The sequence below is a fragment of the Balaenoptera musculus genome, chromosome 18, assembly GCF_009873245.2.
Source record: "Balaenoptera musculus isolate JJ_BM4_2016_0621 chromosome 18, mBalMus1.pri.v3, whole genome shotgun sequence".
Taxonomy (NCBI): Eukaryota; Metazoa; Chordata; class Mammalia; order Artiodactyla; family Balaenopteridae; genus Balaenoptera; species Balaenoptera musculus.
Window position 1 is genome coordinate 27949113 of NC_045802.1, and position 7881 is coordinate 27956993.

General features: G+C 34.5%; 1 pseudogene; it reads right to left on the reverse strand.

Annotated features, from left to right (window-relative positions):
* Nucleotides 1-541: 541 nt before the first annotated feature.
* On the reverse strand, nucleotides 542-633 carry LOC118884478 (annotated as a pseudogene).
* Nucleotides 634-7881: the final 7248 nt, after the last annotated feature.

Here is a 7881-nt window from a genome sequence, read left to right on the forward strand (position 1 = left end):
CTTTTTTGAAATGTGAAATATAGTAGAGCATTCACTAAACACCTTTCTCAGAAATATTTATTGATGCTCTTTGCTTTGTGTTAATAACATCTGAATTGGCAGCTTTACTCTTCATACTGAAGCCAAACTTAACACCAGCTGTGGCTACAGTGAGTGGGCCTTACAACCTCAGTCTGTTACACTCAGCACCTCTGTGTGCTTCTTCCCCATTGTGGAGGGATTTCTTGAATTCTAACTTGTACCATGTAGCTCAATCATGCTGGGTCCTTACACCCAGCTTTGCCTTTTCGATCTCTCTCACTCAAGGGCATGGGATTTTCCAAAGAGCTTTAGAAACTGGTTGGGTGTCACTTCTACCTAAATACACTTACAAAAACTTTCCAACAGGTGACTGCTTTTATTACGTTTAAGGTATAGCAAATGATATCTTTGGACACCATGATCTGGAAGGAAGACCGTTCCTAAAGAGGCCAGTCAATTGCACAACCAGGTTGGTTTATCTCAGATTCCGCCTTAATCATTCTCAGATTATTATTATTTTTTTAATATGGAACACTTCAAGAATCCTTGCACAGGATCCAGGCTAACCTTCTCTGTATGATTCTAATTTTAGTATATGTGCTGCCAAAGCAAGCATCATCCTCAGATTATTCTCTCAGATTATTCTATTTCCATATTATTTTGCCTCATAAGTAAGGACACATAGGACACAGTAATACATCTCCAGGATTCAGAAACACTTAGACCATGTTTCTTTGTTGAGTCTTTGTCTTTTAGTACTAATTTATCTATTTACAAATACATGTCCCTACCATGGGTTTCTCTAAGGTAGAAATGCCTTTTTTACCTTGTATCAACATTACATAACAATGCGGTAAGTATTTAATAAGCCACTGAAAAGTTACATGTCTGAAGTTCACAGTAATAATAATAATATGGAAGTAATAAAGTTCAATAATTGTTATAAAAGTATAGATATCGTAGCTACTTATATCTTAAATGATTACTAGTTTTTGATGAAAGATATATATCAGAGTTGTATTATTTTAATTGAATAATTGTCTTTTTTATTGAATCATTAATGCATGTTTGTTTAGTTTTCATAATTAAGATAAAACAACTATCAGAATTTGCTTCTACATATTAGGTCATTTCTTATGTATATTACATACATTTGTATATATTCTGTATATTCTAGTTTGTAATCAGTTTTTTAACATAAAAATAAAATCCATGTTTATTTTGCTCAGTACCTCCACAATCTGTAAGCTTTGCTTTCAATAAGTCTTTTATATTTTATTTAACCACTCCTATAATTAACTAATCCCATATTAGTGTATGTTTTAGGTTTCCTATCTTTTCACTTTTCTGGATAAATGTTGTATAACACAACTTTGGCCACAGCCTAATTCTCTTATAATAAATAGCTGTAAATATGTTGTTGAGTAAATGGTATGCATTTAAAATGTTAATATACATTGCTAAACATATAAATATACTATTAATTTTAAAATTCCTAACAGTAGTTTGTATCTCTTGCTTTCTCTCTCTCTCATTTAAATGACTCATTTAAATAGACATTTAAATCTCTCTCATTTAAATAGACATTTAAGTTGGTCAATTCTTCAGATTGTTGCACACTACTATCAGTTATTAATTATTATTAGTTTTATTTTAATTTTTCTTATTTCCTTCTCATCCATATTCCCCAATCGTATTCCTATTCCTCTCCCTCACACAAACACCCTTTTGAATGTGTTTGATATATACCTTTAGATACATACATTATTCTAAAATATAATATGTTCCTTTGTCTCTGTATGTATTTTTGATTTACAGAAATGATGTCCTGCTTGAGAGCTCATTATTTTTCTTATCTATTACTCTCAGCAGTATACTCTATAAGATCTATTGGTACTTCTGAGAGTACATTGAGTTCGTGTTCTTAACACTGCATATTTCACATTTGCTTTAGTTCTCTAGTGATGAGAACTTAGGTTGTCTCCAACTCCCTCTACCAGAAAAAAATGATGCAATAAATGTGCAAATATATATTTTTTCAGACTGATACTAGTGATAGGGGTGTTAGAGGTTCTAGGTATACTTAATTTTAATAATTACTTTCAAAATTCTCTCTATGATGGCTAATCATCTAAGTTACACTCTTTACTGCACACTATGCATTTTTCTCCATATATTTATCAAAACTTGATGTTATCTGACTTTCTATCTTTTGCCAATCTGGTGTTCATAAATTCTTAACTTATTCCTTTTCTATTTACACTACTTTAATCCTTAGTGAGAATGAGCATTTCCTTATAAACATGTTAGTAATTTGAATTTCGGTATCTCCTGTATCTTATGGCCCACGTGGCAGAGCACCTGGCTTGACAGCCTGGACCTGTTGTACAGTCTTCTCTTGTTCTGGGCCCCAATCAAAACTAGCATTCCTCAGGTCACTGGATAAATGGCTCACTGTAACACACCCAAGTGAGGGATATTTTGCCTCCAAAATCCAAAGATGCCAACTAGACATGGAGCCTCCTTTTTTGGTTATAGAAAGGGACAGATGTGACAACTTATCCTTCACTTTAGAAGAGGTGTCTTGAAATGCCCTCCACCGCAGGACCCCTGGACATTTTACTGAAGTGGAAGTCTACTGAGTTTTTGTGGAATTGATTTTTCAGTTTTTGACATGCAAATATCTTAACATTAAGTCTAGAGTAGTTGCTACTTCTTGCTCATTACATCTAATCAGCACAATCTCACCAATATGATAAACTAATGTCATGTCTTGGGAAATGGAAATTTGATCAAGGTCCCTAAAGACTAAATTATAATGTTAAGGCTGGAGATAGCCCTTGGGGTAGAACAGTGAGAGCAAACTGCTTCTTGTATTTTTTTACTACTGGGTATCAAGAAAGAAGCACTGGCTGCATACCAGGTACCAGGGGATGTGTTAATTTGCTGAAGCGATGAAATCACATCTGGAAGAGCAGCTGCAATTGGAGCCACCATTTGGTTAATTTTACAAAAATCCACTGTCACTCTTCAAAATCCATCTGTTTTCTGCACAGGATAAATAAGGCAAGTTGAATAGGGATGCAGTGGGAATCAATACCTCTGCACCTCTCAAGTCCCTGATAGTGGCAGTAATCTCAGAAATACTTTCATAAATGTGACATGGCTTTTGGTTAACTACTTATCCTAATTAGAGGCAGTCCTAGTGGGTTTCCATTTGGGCTTTCCTACCTCACTCCACAGGTAAAGGAACCAGTGTGTGGATTCTTCCAATTAAACCATTTAGAACTGGAGAAATAACCACAGGATGGACTCAGGGACCCACTAGACCCAACGTAAGATGGACCTGAGCTAAAACACTATTGATCACCTGACCTTAATAAACCCCTACTCTGAGTAATAGACCACAATGACTTATAGATCTCCTGGAATTAGTGTCATTTCAGAGCCAATATTCAGTAATCCTCAAAAAATCTGAACATTTCCTTTTCCCCAGTCCTTAGTAAATCTGGTAAAAGGGCATATGTCCCTTTCAAGAAGCCTGGGAGAAAGATTGACAGTATGAATTTTGGTGATGTAGCTGGATTCTTTCTCAAGAGGAGTTAGCCTTTTCATTCAAGAAATTCTGGGTCTATAAATGGGTTCACATCTGAGAATTGATGGAGGGGACATAGTTCTCTGTTTTGGTGATTAAAGTTAGACTTTTGTCTAACTCAATCTAAAGCTCTGATTACATTTCATAAAGTCAGAATTTCATAGACTCCCTATCTCTTTCTCAACTATTCTGGTTACTGCTTTGACTCCACTGTCCATTATGGCAACCAGACTCACCTTGTCTCTGGTGACTGAGTTCTGCCCATTGTTTCCTGCCACTCTGGGATCCAGTTACCACCATTGTACGTAAGGATCTCTGTGCACTAGCAGCACTTTCCACTGTAATTTCTGGCCTACAGAGAAGAGATACCAAAGATCTCTTCAAAGATGCTGAGGCTCACCTCACAAATGATTTCTCAAAGTAATGTGAAAGGTGTGTTTTCTGGACACTCTTGAAGTGGGTGAGCAACTCTTCCATGATTAATGTACTTTAACATTCCAATATTCCTAAGCCTTTCAACACCTTCCTCTACAGTATATATCAGAGAAGTTCTTGCATTTTAGCTTCATGTAGTATAAACTATTTTTTGATCCATGTTTCAGGCAACCAACCAAACACACTGTTAGAGCTCTTTCTAACCCATCAACCTGAAAAATTGAATCCAGAACCTTTGCTTACTTGGCCCATATTAATAAATCCAGAGTGAACCAAGTATATATTCCTTTCACCATTTTCCTTCACTCTTTTTATCCTTTCCTACACATATTCCCCAGATTTCTGTCTATATCCATTGGCATGCAGTATACCTCCTTGTAGGAAACATGTTTTACTTCACCCTTTATGACCTGCTGGGACTTGAGTGTAGTTATAGGTCTAGAAGCTAAGAGAGATGTTGTGGATGGGTCCTGAGAAGAATCAGCAATGTCTTCAAAGGCAACCACTTCAAAATAGGTCATTAGTTTCTTCAGGCAAATCACGGTTAACCTCCTCAGTCTGTAGTGAAAGAAAGACTGCTTTTATTATCAAAGAAGACTCAACAGAATTTAGGGGTTCAATGTTCACAGATTCACCAGGATCTTGCCATTCCAATTTTCAAGATCCCATTCCTTCCTAATGAATGCCCTCTCTTTAACAGAAGATATCCTATTGAGATGGTCAAGAATTCAGTTTGTGTTATGATCTACCATTCACAGGATGTGACACTGTAATTGTTTTTAGAATATCAGTCCTATAGCCACAGGAAACAGGGTTTGTTTCAGGGCAGAATAGAAGCTTTCAGGTAATGTACTCAGGGCTTAAACTAGTAATTTGATGTGCTCATCCCTTCTTTCTCCCAGTTTCTCCACTGCAGTTAGGAACAACCAGCCACTCTCAGTATACTCCTTATTTTAAGCCAAATGTTCTAAAGTATGAAATACATAGTTACCTAGAGAGTCTTACCATATATATATATATATATATATATATATATATGTATTTGTTAACAGATCCCAATGGTGATATTTTGTGCATCTCTAATGCTGCACCCCACCATGGGCTACCAATGTTCTCTTTATTAGTGGAAATAGAGTAATATGTACCTCTAATCAGATTAGAGAACCAATTCCAGAAAACCAAGAATCTGCTAAGAAAACACATCCTTTAGAACCACTTGTAACAAATTATCACAGAGTAGTTTAAAATAAGAGAAATGTACTCCCTCCCAGTTCTGGGGGCCGGAATTGAAATCAAGGTGTCAGTAGGACTGCAGTCTTTCACAGTTTATTGTTGCTTTTGTCTTTCCTTGACTCATGGCTGCATCTCTCTCTGCTCCATCTTCATATCACTTTCTCCTTTGTGTAACTGTGTATAAAATTTTCCTCTGCCTCTGTTTTACTTGTGATGGCATTTAGGGCCCACTTTCATAATCCAGGATAATCTCTTCCTTTCCAGGTTCTTAACCACTATTTTTGCCACATAAGCTAATAGTCACTATTTTACCATATAAGGTAATACTTACGGGTCCAGAAATTAGGACATGACCTATATTTTGGGGGGAGGGGTCACCATGCAGCCCACTACACTCATTATAAGATCTTGTACCAGTCAATTTCACTCTGTCTTGCTTAAACCATGGCATTATCGTTTGCCTATGATAAGAAAAACTATTTTTACTATTTTTTTCCTGATGTTATGAATAATATCTCATTTTCTATTATATTTTAATTAACTATTGATGGTGCAGAAAAATACAGATGGTTTTATAAATTGATCTTTCATACAAGACATTTGCTAAATTTTTTCAGAGTTCTAGAAATGTCTTTTGATCCAATTGAGGTTTCTATATAGATAATCATAACATGTACAAATAATAGTACTTTGACTTTTGCCTACCAATTTTTGTAGCTGTTATATCTTATTTTTAAAAATAATTTTTCTGCCTGTAAATTCTAATCTTAAGTTTATTAGTAGTGGCAATAAGAATCTTTATCTTGTTTCAGATCCTATGGGAAATATTTCCAATAATTTTTCATTAAGAATCATGTTTGTTAATCAAACATAAAAGTAGAGAGTACAATGGTACTTTCCAAGGGCTAGGAAGAAGGGAAGATGAGGAGATGTCAATGAAGGGATACAAAGTTTCATTTATACAAGGTAAAATTTCTGCAGATCTACTGAAAAACAAACATAGGGTCTCTGGTTAAAAATACAATATTGTATACTTAAAAAATTGCTAAAGGGGTAGGTATAATGTTAAGTACCCTTACCACAAATGGAAAAAAAAAAACAAGAAATAACATTTGTTATTAATTTTTTTATTTACACACTGGGCCAAGTTAAGAAAGTTTCTCTCTATTCCATATTTTCTTGTCTCAAGCATATTAATAACATTGTAGTAATTTTGTATATACCTTTCCTTTTTATTATGTGATTAGCACCTCTCTTTGTGAGAGGTAAATTTAAAACTACAATAGTTTATTTGCTCTTTCCATCTTCAATATTTTAGTTTTTTTTTTAATACTATCAGAGGCTATGTATATAAGGTGTATATATATTTAAAGCTGTTATAACTTTTAAATCTTTTTCATTTACAAGTATTTAAAGTATTACTACTTATGATAATTTAGCTTAAATTATATATAATTTAATATTAAAATTTCTTCTGTATTGAGTTATTTTGAGGTTTATGTTTGCCTGTTGTATTTGGCTTTAACAATGTAGTTTCAGAATTATGTATCCTTTTTAGTTCAGTGAATTTCTTACAGACAATATGTTGGATTTTTTCCCTTATGTAATATCTCTTCTGATTGATGGGGCTTCCTTATGTAATGGACTAAATGATGGTCCTCAAAATGACATATCTACATCCAAATCCCCAGGACCTGTGAATATTACTGAAAAAAAAAAATGTGATTAAGTTAGGGCTCTTGAAAAGAGAAATATATCTTGAATTATCCAGGTGAACCACAAGTGTGATCATATATATCTTAAGGGAAAGCCTGAGGAAGGTTTAGGACAAACACACAGAGTACAAGACATAAGACAAAGAGAGGCAATGTGACCATGGAGGTAGAAATTGGATTGATGCAACAACAATTCAAGGAATGCCTGGATCCACCAGAAGCTGGGAAAGGAAAGGAACAGAGCCTTTGGAAGGGGCACAGCCCTTCTGACACCTTGACATCAGACTTCAGGACTACAGAACTGTAGAGAGAATACATTTCTGTTGTTTTAAGCCCAAGTTGTAGTAATTTGTTACAGTAGTCCTAGGAAACTAATATACCCCATTTACACTTATTGTAAATACTCTTGTGTTAGCACTAATTTTTGCCATCTTATTGGATGATTTCTGATATAAAAATGTCTTTTGATTCTTAGTGTTCAATTGAATATGTCCATTTTCTTCCATGGGATTCAAATTTTAAAATCTTTAAAGTGTGTCTGCTCTCTCACATTTTAAGTAGGAAAATTAGCACCTGGCTTGTCTTGCTCATAGATTCTTTGTTGTGAGGATTAAATTGTTTACCAGACCTCAAGTCATTTGGCTCTACTTTGACATGGTCGCATCTCCTAGTAAGTTTAAAAACTTAGATTGAGACCTTGGATAACACACACTTATGTATTAGATATAGAGATATTGAATATAGAAAGAAAGAAAGGACTTTTATTCTGAGGTTATTTTATATGAAAATTCAGTCATGAAATGTATAACTGAGATAAGTATGAATGCATATATATGTACAGTACTTGATTTGGTAAAGTAGGTATAATAAAGACAGGTAAAG